The following is a 15624-nucleotide window of genomic DNA, read 5'->3' on the forward strand; positions in this document are numbered from 1 at the left end:
AAAGTTGCCTGTCCCCTCGTGGGTAAAAGTCCATCCATATGGGATTGGCCCAGAGCAAGGCCCCAAAGCCTGCCTGAAGTCTAAAGTACCTTCCAGTGGGAACCCCCACAGAAAAGGGTCAGAAACAACCAGACAAGCCCGGAAGGAAAAGAGCAAAATCAAGATAAAAGCTGCCATTGTCACCTCCCCACAGGTCTCACCCACATCTGTGTCACCCAGTCCACGACCAAAAGACAAGCGCAGTTTCTTCACGTGTCTCTAGGCTCCATGTGCCACCTCCAGGTCTCCTTCTAGCTCCATCCTGCTTTCTTCCTTCCTCAGTCTCCTCTTCAGCTTCTTCTCTCCCTGCTCAGCTCCACCCTCCCTTGGGTGGGGCAGGAAACCTGGAACCTCCCCCTTTCCTGGGGACCACCCTGTTACAGAACCTCCCCCTTTCCTGGGGACCACCCTGTTATAGAAAGACACTTTAGAGCTCCAATTCTATGGCTCCTCCATCACAGAAGGGCTGGAGGTTAACTTCACTGGTGGCAAGAAATAAAGCTGAATTCTAACATAAGAGAAATACTATAAAAATACAAAACTATGTAAACAAAAGCACTTCTCTGCCCTCAGAAAGTCCTTTAGCTTCCCCCATTTGAGGTCACCCTGGTTCTCAACCTGACTCATAATTAAACTCTCAGATTCCTTATTGGAAATGAAGGCAATTTTCTATAGAATCAGTTGAGTATGAAAAGGTCGATGGGTATTATAAAATGTTTCTTGTGGGGACAACAGCCTGTGAAATACACTGGAATTGTACCAAATGTGGAGAGTATTGTGTAATTGGATAGAACATGAGCGAGCTACCCCCAAGGTGCAGGCAGGCAGTCATTTCCCTAAGCTGCTGAAAATGAGGTCTGGCTTATCTTCCAATTTGCAAGGTATGTTGGGCAGGTCTGTCTTAAAATAGAGACTGTGTGTTGGGCCTTCCTAGTGGCGCAAGGGGTTAAGTCCCACACTATGAAGCTATTGGCAGCCACTGCAGCACCAGGTCAATCCCCGGCCAGGGAGGTGACCCACATGGCACAGCAGACCTCTCCTGTCTCGCCCTCTGCTCCCCTCAGCAGTGTATTTCAGTCAGTCTGCCTGTTCTGTTCCTCACTCTGTCTCTGGTGAATCCTCTCACCCCACACTTCTGGCCAACACCCCAGCTCTTGTATGCATAAATAAATAAATCTTTAAAAAATAAAAATAAAATAGAGACTGTATGGCCATTACAAAAAATCCACATAAGAGACCCAACCAAGAAGTTCGCTCCTAGACATGAACATGGAGCCTTGGGGGTACGGTCACACAACGCAGGGAGGGGGCAGCCCCAGGGCACGGGAAGGGGTTGCCATCCACAGGGAATGGAGTTAAAGATGAACAGTGGACCCCAACCTGAGATTGGTCCCCGCCCTGCCACCCAATCAACCTAAACTTACAAAAGTTGTTGCTGCAAACTACACATATGACCTGCTGTCAAATGGGCAATTCTAGAAAACACCCAAACTACAGCTCAGACCAAGGATGAAGTGAAATGAGGAAGTCACCAGGATGCAAAAGAGAAAAACGAGGCGCCCATTCTCAGGCAACCACCTCCTTAAATTCTGCAGCCTGTCTGCCTCTCCTGCTGGCAGAGCTCTGACCCCGGGCTGCCAGGGTGTTTAGTTAGAGTCAAAGATTCCCCCCAGCGCTGCCGAAGGCTATGCAGGTAGAAAGGAACTATGGCCAATGGGCTCCTCCAGTGTTCTGTGGGGCGGGGCAGGCAGGCAGCCAGGACTGGGGTGGTGTAGGGTAAGTAAATGTCAGGCTTTTCTGCCCTCCCGCCATTAGGGTTGATGATGGATCCCTGTGGTCCTGAGTGCATGCCTGACGGCGGGCACCTGCAGTGGGGTGTGGGCATATGTAGATGGGAGTCACCTGGGCTGAAAGACTGGGCTTATAAGGGCGGCATCACCAGGACGCCTGCAGACCAGAAGGAGAAAGAGGCCAACGCTGGTGGGGAGCAACAGCGGAAATAGCAGAACCATGAGAAGAGAGAGAAGGAGGCCATGGGAGAACCCCGGAGAGCCCAGAGAGAGTGAAGCCTTGCTGGGGGTGGGAGGCCTGCCAGGCTCCCAGTCCCGGGCACCCCTGCCTGCCGCGTACCTGGTAAAATCAATACAAGTCTGCCAAAGCCACCGAAGCCTCCAGGACTCCCTCCTGCTTTACCGGGTCTGCTGCACTGGCTCCTAGAGATCCTGCTCTGTGGCTTTCCCGCCGCTGCAGGTGGCTGGAGCCACGGCAGCCTCCCACTGAAGACCCGGCCTCGCTCCCTAAAAACCGCTCACTTGTGCAGGGGACTCTCCCAAGGGCCTGCCTTCCCCTCCCGCTCCTTCCAGGGGCCCTCGGGCAGCCTGAGGCATTCAGTGTCCTAGTTTCTGTGGAGCAGGACATTCACACCAAGCCCTGGCCCAGCGTGGGGCGCGAAGTCCACCATTTACCTTGGGGTCTGCGCCCAGCACCCCCAGGAAACCGAGGCCTTCTCCGCCCTGAGCCAGTCCCGCAGCCTCCTCACCCAGAGCGCAGCCTCTTACCAGCCTGTAGCTCCAGCAGCAACAAAAGGGTGGGGGGGGGGTTCACTCCGCCATCAGCGATGGGAAAGCGCCCAGGTGACCCCAAGGAGCAGCCCAAACTGAGAACAACTGGTCAGCGTGATGACGATCATACCAATCACTGTCGGGTCCTAGTGGATCCACCCTGCCCAGAAAGCCCAGCGGTTTCCTGGGGCCTTGAGGCGACCATCACACTCATTATTAGACGCGGTGCTGTAGATGACTCACTCGCATGCGAGGGGGTGCGGACACACGTGCACTCACACACACACACACACACACACACTTTGGGTCATGAATCGACAAAGCAGACATACTGATGTGACTAAGAAAATAGCAGTTATGCTTGGTCAGACTTGGCTCCCTTGCTACCCCTCTGCTCCTCCAGATCCAGGGGGGCAGCTGTAGGGTAAGTGAATGAATCAGCCTTTTTGCACCACTGGCCTCTGTGGCTGTCACCTGCGGCCTTGATCGTGCTGATGCAGATGGCATTTGGGACCGAGACCGCGGGGCACGCGTGCCTGAGTGTGGACACCTGGAGTGTGGCATGGCCGTGGGTACATGCGCACACCTGAGCCTGGAGGGCAGGGATACAAGGGCAGAGTCACTCAACGACTGCGGATGGATTCATGAGGACAAGTGACCAGGGAAGAGGCAAGACCATGAGAGAGCCCAGAGAAAGCACTAAGATGTACAGGGGTTGGGAGCCTCCGTTGCCTGCCTGCCTCCGCGCACCCCCCCACCCCAGCACCACCAGCCAAAGAAGAGTTAAGAAGTGAGAAGCAGCATTTGGAAACCCCAGAGCAAATTCCCATTGCTGCAGAACTGCAGGGTTTTACAAAATCTTCCGTCCAACCAGGCATAGTCAAAATTAAACTGTTTAGGGGCCTCCCTGGTGGTGCAAGGGGTTAAGTCACAGCACTATGAAGCTTTCCGCAGCCACTGCAGCATGAGATCGATCCCCGGCCAGGCAGCTACCAACATGGCACAGCAGACCTCTCCTGTCTCCCCGCTGCTCCCCTCAGCAGTGGATTTCAGTACATCTGCCTGTTCTGCTCCCCACTCTGTCTCTGGTGAATGCTCTCAACTCCCACACCTCTGGCCTACACCCCAGTTCTTGTATGCATAAATAAATAAATCTTTTTTAAAAAACTTAAAAAGTTAAACCCTTTAAAGACCGCTCCTTCACAGACCACATGAGAAGCCATTTTGAACGGAGAGGCTGTTTATGATGTGCTGAGTAAATCCCAGCAGACTCTGCTGTTGGAAAGTTGGCGAAGGAGCACATGTGTTCAGATAATACAAATAAGAAGCAAGACACATGTGGACCTAGCAACTGCCAGCTGCTCTTTAAACTATTCACAGGGTTTAAACTCTTTAAACACTTTTCATCCTTGTAATCCGTCTAAGGGGTGCTATTAGGATCCCCATCTTGAGGGTGAGGAAACTGAGTCACAGTTAAGAACTGGCCAAGGCATCAACACATGTCAGGCCTGGACTCGGCTGTGCTGGTTCCAAAGAACAGGCCCCAGACACTCCACACGCCTCTTCAGACTCAACACTTCATGTGCGATTCCACAATATCAACCTCTTCAAAACAGATGCGACCTTTATACATTTCCTCCTCTTACCCACCCATCTCCAATCCTCATTTTGAGCCAAATTAAAAGAGATGTTTCAATCTCTCTTTTACTTTTAACTGAATCCCCTGTTGTTTTTCTTCAAACACTTGCAAAGCCACTAGTTCCATGAGTTGAAAAATGCCAGTACAGTCTCTATAGAGGAAAATAGATCTTGTTCTGACAAAAATTACTCAGAGCCTGATGGGTATCACCCAGACCATCCCCTGGCAGCCTCTGTAGTCTGCAGGCATCTATCTCATCTCCCGAGTCTCTAATGCAGCCTCCAGTTATGTGCTAACAATTGTGCCTGCAGCCATGCGCTATGGACGTCAGGGATATGGTGAAAAATAAGAGCAAAGTTGTTGCAGAAACAGGCAAGACCTACATGCCAGCTGATGTTTCCAGCTCTGTCAATGTGTGCTTAGGCCTCTTTTTGACCTACTGAAAGAGCAGCATGTGGGAGGGAGGCTTCTCTGCCACCATCTCAGAGCCAACAGCAATGCACAAAAGAAACCAGCTGTGGCTCCAAACCCAGATGGGAACATCGCCAAGCAGCCAGGTATCACACCAGCTCCAGGAGTCCCTGCTGACGCCATGGACACCGTCACCTGCTTGATACTCACACTTGACAGAAGTTAGGTTTTCATCATCTGACCTTGACAAAGTTGAGTTGAAGTTCAGTAAGTGACTTGATGCAACTATCGCCTAAACCTTTACCCCAGTGTTCTCTATCCACACAGAAATATTCTGCTTTAGTAACACATAATGCATTTCATCTACTGGAGAGCTTTGTCAGCCGAGCAGCAGTATGAAAATGTGGGGTGGGCCCCTCGTCCCACTTTAAATCGATTCACCTTCCTCATTGGGCTCTCTTTGCCCATTTGTAGAAGCACATGGAAAGAGAGAGCAGGAATGTTGGTGAAGCACAGCCTCTGGAGACCCTCTGGCTGGGATGAATTAGAGCTTTGTAATTCCCCGTGGCCAAAACTTGGCCGTGCTCTTGAGCCTCTGCGAGCTCCAGGAGCCTTCTCTGTAAAATGCAAATGAGGAAATAAAACCTGCCTTAAAGGTTGCAGTGAGGATTGATTAGTGTATGTAAAACTCGCAGAACGTTGCCTGGCACACAGTAAGTGCTGGATAAATGTTAGCTAGTCTAACACATCCTAAAGATTGCTTCCGGCAGGGAATTTCTGTGCTTTTCTGAAATAAAGGCACCAATTTAATCTCTTAGAAAGACAATTATATAAAAAAGTTTGGCCTATGGTGTTTCCTTTCAGGTGGGAACATGAAATCAGCAAGCAGGGCATAGGTAAAGTCCATGGTCCCTTACTTAACATCATCCAGTTGGGTGAGCATATTGTATATTGAAGAAACCAGAACCTTTGACGGTGGAAGTGACACTATTAATAATTTCAATGGGATACTAGACGTTCATGGGACTGTCCAAGACAAACCAATATGAGTTGTTTGTTCTCTGATTGGTGTGTTCCAGGACTCTCCCTTGCAAACAGTTCACTTGCCTAGGGGCTGGGGTTGCCCACTTTTCTCATACTGATTTCAAATTTTCCTGGCACCTGAGATTCCCAATAGTATAGTGATCCCCTAAACTAGAAATAAAACCCATTTTTTTTGGTAAAAGTTACACACTTTCTGCTTTATTAATTCCACAGCTATTCTAAATTACAGATTCCACTAAACAAAAGAAGTGGCATGCTCTTCTTGACCTTATAAAAAAAAAAAATGAACTCAAAACCTAACACAGACTAAACTCTCCAATATGAAACTGTTATAGGGCAGCCCCGATATTGAATGGGTTGCCTGGCTGTGGGTCCTCACCCACACGCTTAAAAGGGACTTATGAATACTCCACTACAGGCACACACAAAAGGTTAATAAAAGGTTTATTTACAAGGGAAAAGGAAAGAAGGAAAACGTACAACTCAGGGAGAAAATAGGGAAATAAAGTCTTTAATGCATCCTAACAGATCCGACGACCTGGAAACCCAAAGGCACTCTGAGAGCTGGCCCGACGCTGCGAGCTGGCAGAGAGCCAAAATGGGGGAACCCCTCCAAAGCCCATGTGTCTGGCTTTATACCCACCTGGCTGCTTAACCCCACCCTCAGGTCCCAGCCACCTTCCCTTTGGTGGTGATGGGATTTGGAGTTCCCAGTGTCTTTGGCTTTGGCCTGGGGTGGGGGTGGAGTCCACAAAGCCTCTATGGAATTAACTTTAGGACAGCCTTTGGGAGATCTTCCAGACCTAGGATTAGGTGGAGAGTTCCTTGACTTGACACCAAAAGCATGATTCATAAAATGGGGAATGATCAATTGATATCATCAGAATTGAATACTTTTGTTCCCTTGAGAGGCCTTGTTAAGAGAACAAAGAACAACTATGGAAACAAATCTAAATATCCATAATGGATGAATGGATTTTAAAAGATGAAAACGAAGTATATCCTGCATTTCAAACATGGATGGACCTTGGGCAGATTATGCTGAGCAAAGTCAGAGAAAGATCTCACCAAACTAAAAGTGATTCTAAGAGTCAAATCCATAAAAAAAAAAATTGAGTAAAATGCTGGTTACTAGGACTGGAAGTTGGGGGGAGATTGGGGATTGAAGGTTGTTAAGGGCACAAGCTTGCAGTCTTGAATAAGCCATAGAGAGTGAACACACAGCAGAGAATATAGAACATAGCATATTATAATTATCTAATGGGATAAATATCACAATAACAATGATATTACAATATATAGATGTAGCAAAGTAACACATTGTGCACCTTAAAGTTACACAACGCTATATGTCAAATTTACTCAATTAAAAAAAGAACAAATTCAGAGTGGGAGAAGGATTTGCAAATCACACATCAAACGAATGAATGCTATTTAGACTACATCAAGAACTCTCAAAACTCAACATTATCCACCAATAGATGAATGAATAAACATCAAGGCGTACAAGCATACAATGGATTTCCATTCTACCTTTGAAACAATGGAAATTGACACATGAACTTTCAGAACATTATGCTAAGTGAAATAAATCAGCACAAAAAGAAATACTGCAGGGATTCCATTTACATAAGGTACCTAAAGTCATCAGATTCAGAGAGACTGAAAGTAGGATGTTGGTTGGGGGAGCTGGGGGGAGGGAGGCCTGTGGAGTTGTTTAATGGTTATAGAATTTCGAGCCCTTGAAGATCTGGAGCTGGGTCGCACAGCACAGTGAATGTACTTAGCATTACTAAGCTGTACACTTAAAATGGTGATGATGGTAAATTTTATGTTATGTGCATTTCAAACACATTTAAAAAGAATCCAATTTTCTTTTTTTTTTTTTTTAAGATTTATTTATTTATACAAGCACTGGGTATAGTCAGAAGCGCGGGAGGGTGAGAGAATTCACCAGAGCCAGAGCGGGGAGCAGAGCAGGCAGAAGGACCAAGTACACTGCTGAGGGGAGCAGCGGGCGGCAGGAGAGGTCTGCGCGCCATGTGGGACCCTCCTGCGGTGGCCGGGGAGCAGCCGGGGATCGAACCGGGGATCGAACCGGGGATCGAACTGGGGATCGAACCGGCGCCGCGGAGGCTGCGGGCAGCTTCGCAACCCAGCGCTCAACCGCTGCACCACCGGGGAGGCCCAAAAGAATCCAATTTTCAAAGGAACAAAGGACATGAACCAACATTTCATTGAAGAGCATCCAGAGATAACCAAAAAAGCACAAGAAGTACAAGGAGCACTGGGGAAAGGTTGCTTACACAGAGACCTGAACGCAGTGAGCTACGGAGACTGCAGCCACTAGTGCACAGTGACAGAACATTATGGTCCCGTACAGGGCAGGGTGAGGGGTACCCCAGGAACTCCCAAACCTGCCTGCTCTAAGTAAGTTCTGCCATCCACTGCATCACAACAACATACTCTAGTACATAGACCTTTAAAGCAAAGGAACTTTTCGTACAATAAAGAGAAGACAAGGGAAAGAAGAGGTAAAATAGTTTCCAAATCAAGCACCCAAAGTTACCCATCCCCTCGTGGGCAAAAGTCCAGCCCAACATGGTTGGCCCAAAGCAGGGTCAGAGGTCAGAAAGCCTCTCACAAGGCACCTCCTGGTGGGGACCCATCGGAAAGGAGCAGAAGGGGAGAGAAGGAGCAAAATCAAGATAAGAGCTGCCATTGTCACCTCCCCACGGTCTCTCACCCACGTCTGTGTCAACCAGTCCAGGACCAAAAGGCAAGCGCAGCTTCTTCACGTGTCTCTCCGCTCCACATGCCTCCTCCAGGTCTCCTTCTGCTCCCCAACCTTCCCCCTTCCTTCTCCCTAGCCCCCTCTCCAGCTTCTCTTCCTCCCCACTCAGCCCCACCCTGACCTGGGGCAGGGAACTTGGAACCTCCCTTTCCCTGGGGACCACCCTGTTACAGCCCCAGGGTATCCTGAGGAGGCCTGTACCCACCAAGCAGAAAGGAGCACCATCTTTTGTTTTGTTTTATTGTATTACATTTTACTGAGGTAAAGTTGGTTTGCAGCAACTCACCTGACTCAAGTGAAAGCTCAACCACTTGCGACCACCCCGCAGCCACCACCAAGGCTGCCACAGTTTGAAAGGAGCACAACTAATAATTTCAACAAGACGACAAACTGACTGAGACTCACAGACAAACCTATTTGAGTGACTAAAGTTAATTCTCATCTTCACAACAATACTGAGGCCTGGGGAGTGTGGGGAAAAACTGGATCTCCCACACATTGCTAGTGGAACATAAAATGAGCTGCCACTCTGGAAAACAGGTTAGCAATTTGTTTAAAAATTAGAAGTAAAGGTAGCCTACAACCCAGTGATGGCCCTCTTGGGAACTGGTCCTAGAGAAGTGAAAACTTATTTTCAGGAAGAGGGTTGTTCAACAGGGTGAAACAATACAGTGGAATATTAATCAGTCATTAAAAGGGACAATCAAGACTGTTGCAAAGATACGGTTTTAAAATGATTCTGGGATTGGGCCTCCCCGGTGGCGCAGCAGTTGAGCGCTGGGTTGCGAAGCTGCCCGCAGCCTCTGCAGCGCCGGTTCGATCCCCGGCTGCTCCCCGGCCACCAGAGGCGGGTCCCACATGGCGCGCAGACCTCTCCTGCCGCCCGCTGCTCCCCTCAGCAGTGTACCTCGGTCCTTCTGCCTGCTCTGCTCCCCGCTCTGGCTCTGGTGAATTCTCTCACCCTCCCGCGCTTCTGACTACCCAGTGCTTGTATAAATAAATAAAAATAAATCTTTAAATAAATAAATAAAATTTTTCTGGGATCACAGTAAGTTTAAAAATGCAGAAACCAAGACCCCCATACTAGAAGAAAGACCTGCAGGGACTTAGCAAGAGGGAAAATAACCAATGTGTTAGGAATATTGAGGTGGATTAAGATAGTCATTTCCATTCTTTTTCCAGAAGGTTCTTTGCAGTTATTCCTATATCTTACATTTTTTAAATAGGAAACTCAAACTGGAAAATCACTTACAGAATACAACCATTCAGAGGGACTTCTTGGGAGGGTGGGTCTTGGGTTGGGGGAGCCCTACTGCCCTGGCCCTTCCCACTGAGAACATTCACCAGAATGATCTTTATCAAATTAGCTGGGGCTGGTGCCAAGGGCCTGAGGGTGAGGACTCCAGGAGACAAAGGCACCCAGGGAGGCAGCAAAAAGCCAGAAACAACACAACCCCCACCCTACAAGATTTATTTATCGAGTAGACCCAGAAAAGGACCTTTAAGAAAAAAGGGTAAAAAGATGAATAGAAAGAGAAGGGCCAGCTCCAGGCACAGAAGGCAGAGTTCATGGAGTGATATCACTCAGAGCCCGCAAAAGAGGTGGGACTGGGGAAGAATCAGGAATCTGAAAGGGCTGAGCCCAGGGAAGAGACCCCCCCCCCAAGGAAGCATCTCCTGGAAAGGTAAGGAGGGAGGGAGAGCATCACAATTCCTATTTTCAGCTGTACAGCACAATCATAGCGAATCTTACATTTCTAACAACATAAATAATTACAAGAGATAATAATATCCTTTGTTAACACAATTCATTATTCTTTTAGTTATTTTGATTTCCATGCACAGCCTGTAAGCCTGCAGGGGACCTTTTTAAAACCAAACTATTAATTACCCCTTCCAAATGAGGGAAGGAGTAGAAGCACAAATTCAGAAACAAGTAGTATCACTCTGATGAGAGGATCTGTCCAAACACACCACAGGCCACTCTTTCAACTGTGCCCCATTAACATCCCAGGTTGACTTGAGGGCTGGTTGGGGGGAGGCACTGTATTTAGAGGATCTGAGGAAGGATCAAGTCTCTAGCTCGTTGCAAAGTTACTACTTAATCGCTCTGAACTTCAGTTTCTTCTTGTGAATGTTGTGAGGATGAAATGAGACTGAAATACACACACAGCAGCAGCCGAGGGTTCTGAATGTATTAGGCCCTCAATAAAATGCAAACCCTCACTCCTTTACTTTCCTGTCTCTACCTTCTTTTTAAGATTTATTTATTTATGCATACAAGAATTGGGGTACAGGCCAGAGGCACAGGGGTGACAGGATTCACCAAAGACAGAGTGGGGAGCAGAACAGGCAGATCCACTGAAATGCACTGCTGAGGGGAGCAGGGGGGAGACAGGAGAGGTCTGCTGCACCATGTGGGTAGCCATGTGGGGATCAAACTTGTGCTGCAGTGGCTGAGGATAGCTTCATAGGTTGCGTCTTAACCCCTTGCGCCACCAGGAAGGCCCTCCAGTCTCTACCTTGCCTGGCCCTGCCCAAATGTAGCAGAATGTACCCACTGCTCTCTGAACTCAACTATACACACAGGCAGTCTCCTATTGCAAGCTCTTAGGACGCTCTCTGAGGTTTATTTTGTTGGGATGGGGTGGGGAGGGGGCTTTCTTTTTGATGTGCCTTCAGCAGGCATGAGGAAGGTATGAGAACAGTCCTCAATCATTGCATACAAGAGCTGCGGGATAAATACCTGCATTTTCTTGCCTCCCCAGAGCACAAGACCAAAGTGTATTCTATGTCATCTCCTGGATGTCCTCAATAGGAATGCACCCCGTAACCACAGCAGTAACTTGAACGTAACACCCTGTATTGGTTTTATTCCCTTTTCTGTCTCAAGTTCCCATTCCCCTGATGATTACCCTGGCATCATCACCCAAATAAACTGCTTGTACTCAAATCTTTGCCTGAGTCAGCTTTCAGTGGAACTCAACCCAAGACACAGCCACCCAGCCAAGTATCATGTCCCTTCTCCTCCTGAATGGATAAGACACACTCAACATCTCACTTAGGAAGCAACATATATATGTGCTACATCAATATGGAATGCATATTGTTTATGCATAGAGTGTTACTTTAATTTTCAAAATTTAATTTACAACAAAAAAGGATCTCACTTGAGATTGGTCAGAGTCGCATTCATCCACTGCCTGCAATATTTCAACATTGAATCATTCTAAGCCCTTGCAATGTGGCTTTGGCAAACAGGATTCTGCAGAAACTCTGTTCTCAAAAGTTTCCAACAATCTGTTAATTGTAAAATCAGTCTTGCAATTCTTGTCAACTCCTGCAGAACTCAACACTCACGTCAACTTTTATTTGAAACCTTTTTCTTCCTGCTTGTTTTGAAAGCAATTGCCTGGTTTTTCTAGCTCAGTCATTTCTTTCAGATCCTTTTCTGGATCCCTTTCAATGTTTGCTGCTGAAGTACAGACTTCCACCCATTCATGTATCCAGAATTTGCTTCTCATTTGACACTCTCCTCTTAGACAACCTTACCCACTTTGAAAGCTCAGATCTCTACCTTCTACAGATGACTTCTGAATCTACATCTTTAACTCTGCCCTCACTCCTCTCTGCTGAACCCCACCAACATCTCTGCAGAGAAATTCTCCCTGTTCCTCCTCCTTGTGATCCCTGCCTCGAAATCACTTCCACCTCCCAGCTATGCTTCATCTGAAGTCCTCCCTTTTATGTGGTTCCCTGGAAAAAGTTACCCTTATACATGTCAGCTCTTTCAATTACCATTAGTTCAGAGCTTCATAGTCCAACCAAGAATAATGTAGTGGCTTCCAGCTGAACTGATGTAGCAGTCCATTGCTCATTACACATTCTTGTATATAATCGTAGAGCAGGTCTCAATGTGGTGAGTATGACCATTATCCTCTCTTTACAGGTGAAGATATTAAAATTCAAAGGGGTAAGAAGCTTGTTCAATGTCACGCCAGTCAGCATGTTTCCAGCGCAATCCTGGCAGAGCAGAAAATCAGCTAGAAAAGTTGTGAAGATTTTCCACCATGCTAGGCTAGATTTTGAAGTCTTTTGTGCATTCTATGCATCACAGGAGTACCAACTGGATCCCAGGTACAGCCCCAACGAGGTTGAAATCACAGTTGGAGCATGGATGGGGCATGGATTTTGGACTCTGGCCTGGGTTTCGTCCACTTTGCTACTTACAAGCTCCTTGGCCTCGAGCAAATCAATCATCTCTCCAAACCTTCATTTCCCCACCTGTAAGATGGGACTATAAATTCTACTTCAGAGAACAGTAATGAGGATTAAATGAAATACTGGGAAGAAAGTATCTAGGATGCGCCTGGCATATTATAGGTGCTCTGTAAATAGTAATTATCATGATTATTATTCTGTCAAGCCATTCTAAGCCAACTAAGAAAACAGAAGTAAATATAGTGAGATGTTGCAAGAACATGAAAAATAAACTACTTTTTTCCAAATATAATTTTAGAATAAATAAAACATCCAAGGCAAGATCTCAAACCCGAACTTTGCCTAGCAATCCCAAACGAAGGAATCATGTTCAGAAAGCAGAACAGAGCAACACAATGCTTCATTTGGCTGCACATCGATTTACAAATCATCACCATTGTCTCTGAAAATTAAGAAGAATAGTCTTCATTTGGTTTGGATTCTGCATGTCTTCACAATTTTCACAAAAGTTTCTCTTTTCTTCCACTTACAAAAAAAAAAAATCATTTTGGATCATTTGTAAAGTGCAGTGACAGAGCTGGTCTGGGCGCTCACAGGTCACAGGGAAGAGCAAGGCCCCATGCTGCTGTCCGTAGACAGTCCTGGGTAGATCTTTTGCTTGAACGAAACCCACATTCCAACTCATCAATGGCCAATTCACTTCCTCAGTAGCAGATGGGAGCTGAGAAAGGGCTTTCAAACTGGAAAAAGTTGATGTAATAATGGCCTCTATGTGGGATAAGGAAGACATCAACAGAAATGTTGTGAGGTTGTGAGATTCCATTAGAACAGGAAAGTGAGGCTGGAAACATAGTGAGGGAAGCACCAACCAGCACTGGAGTCAAGTATGTGGGGGTTGGGAACAGGTGTCAAGAAGACTTACCTTGGACATGGTCTCATGATGGAAAGGGAATATGGGGTTTTAAAAAGTTTTGGAATAGAAATCCATTGCATGTGTCTGATTTATCCCACCTCAAAAGGTATTTAAAGCTAGAAAGTTTGACCTAAAATGAATTGGTGTAGTTTGGGAAGTTCAGAAATAAAAAGACTTCTTCCATTGGGTCTATTTTATGCTCCCATGCAAAACCAAGGCTGCCTTTCTTTGAAAGTCCAGTAAACTGTCCCTACAAGTTCAAACAGAATCTTGGGGGTTTGGGGAGAGACCTCTACATAGTAAAATACAGAGACAGGGGAAGCCAAGGAAATGCTGTGGCGCTAACAAGGACTTTCATCTTCAAAGTTCTTTATAAGTGGTGATTAATTAATCCTTCCCACACCCATATAAGGCAGGGGAAGAGATCAAAGAGACTCCAGAGGAAAGTTGGCAGGATAAGCGCAGAGAAACATATAGCCCACAAGATGAAAATAAGGGAGATGGTGTTTCCCAGTATATAGTATGAGTGGTTTCCTACACCCCTGCTCCCTTCCCTGCCTCCCGCCAAAGTCCTGTTGAAGAGATACTGTGACTGAGAAAGATAATATAGTGTTAAGGGGGGGGGAATTTATTTGACCCCCCCCCCAAGTCACCTTCTAGAAGTAGAGAAGAAGGTAGAGAAGTTTTAATCCAAATAATTCTTGCTGTTCTGAGATCTGTAATACCACATCTCTTAGTGAGAAAAAATAAATTGCTATACCAGAAATCTCTAGGAAATCTAGGAGAAAACAAGATTCAATGGGAAAACAGAATCCAGATTGTCAGGGCCAAATCTCCATACAATAACGAAACAGATTAGTACCTTACCGTCATGATTTTGCTTGTTTATTTGCTTGCAAATATGTGAAAACAGATTGGAAGCCCAACAAAATATCCTATTTTTAAGGAAAAAAATTAAATTTTTAAAATTTTCAAAATGAGATAAAGTGTGAAAAAAAAATTGCCTGAAACAGCCATATTTATCCAAGACCTCTTTAAGAAATTAACTCTTACTGTATTTTTAACTTTTACTGTATTTTTTTCATATACATGAATCAAGAGAGCACAATCAAGCCTCAGGAAGAGAAGTTTCCATTATGACTCAGAAGAATCTGAGAAAAAGGTCATCTTTGCAGAAATTTGGGGATATGTACCACTTCTTCAACTTCCCACAAGTTACTCAAAGGACCTCCACCTCCAACAGACCCACCACCCTTTGGCCTCTTGAGCTTGTATTTCTCCTGTCACTGGGAATAGCAGGTTTTTTGTTTTTTAGTTTTCTCCTGCATCTCCCTGCTTTGGGCCTAGTGATTGGCTGAGGAACAGGCACAATTCTCAGGTCAGTCCTACAAGCATCAATCCTGGGGCATGAGCAGAAAGTGCTCTCTTGGCTAGTGTGTGCTGTGGCTCCCGATAAAGACACGCAAGGCCCCAGCAAACACAATAGTCATCGTCATTTGAAAGCAACTTCCAGAAGTCTCTCCAATACCACCTGTATGCTCCTTGTCTTTATGTTAAATGCATGCTTTATAATTTTAAAATTAATTTATTGAGAAAATGGGTAATATATAAAGTAAATACACATTATCAAACACAGATGTTAAAATGTTCAATAAAAACAGATAGTAAATATTATCCTAGTTGAGGATCTATGTCTACACTCCATGCTGAAGCACTGAAAGCAGAATATTGATCACTCTCCCCAACCAGGACTCACAGCGATTTTCTCTTTGGTTGCAGCTAAGAGTACAGGCCAAGTCAACAAAAATAGTGATGAGAAGGTTTTCTTTCTTTCTTTTCTTTTCTTTCCTTTTTTTTTTTTTTTTTTTTTTTTTGCTAACAGAAGGGCCATTAAATACCTTAGTTGTGTGGATTTGGGGCGTATGATGAACAGGGAGTAGGGGTACAGCAGGCAGTCAGGGTTTGGCACTACATGAATACTTGTTGTTGTATTTTTATGTTG

At 46.0% G+C, this 15624-nt stretch overlaps 1 long non-coding RNA gene across 2 annotated transcripts in view; it reads right to left on the reverse strand.

The window, feature by feature from the left end:
• The window catches only part of LOC119254867 (uncharacterized), a 324898-nt gene extending 316356 nt beyond the window's left edge, over positions 1-8542 (reverse strand). For both annotated transcript variants that reach the window (XR_005127396.2, XR_008553669.1), the window contains exon 1: positions 8441-8542. This is a non-coding gene — a long non-coding RNA (uncharacterized LOC119254867). The remainder of the gene's footprint in view (positions 1-8440) is intronic.
• Between the last annotated feature and the right edge of the window lie 7082 nt (positions 8543-15624).

This window comes from Talpa occidentalis, unplaced genomic scaffold, assembly GCF_014898055.3.
Source record: "Talpa occidentalis isolate TD23 unplaced genomic scaffold, MPIMG_talOcc4v2.1 talOcc4.3, whole genome shotgun sequence".
Taxonomy (NCBI): domain Eukaryota; kingdom Metazoa; phylum Chordata; class Mammalia; order Eulipotyphla; family Talpidae; genus Talpa; species Talpa occidentalis.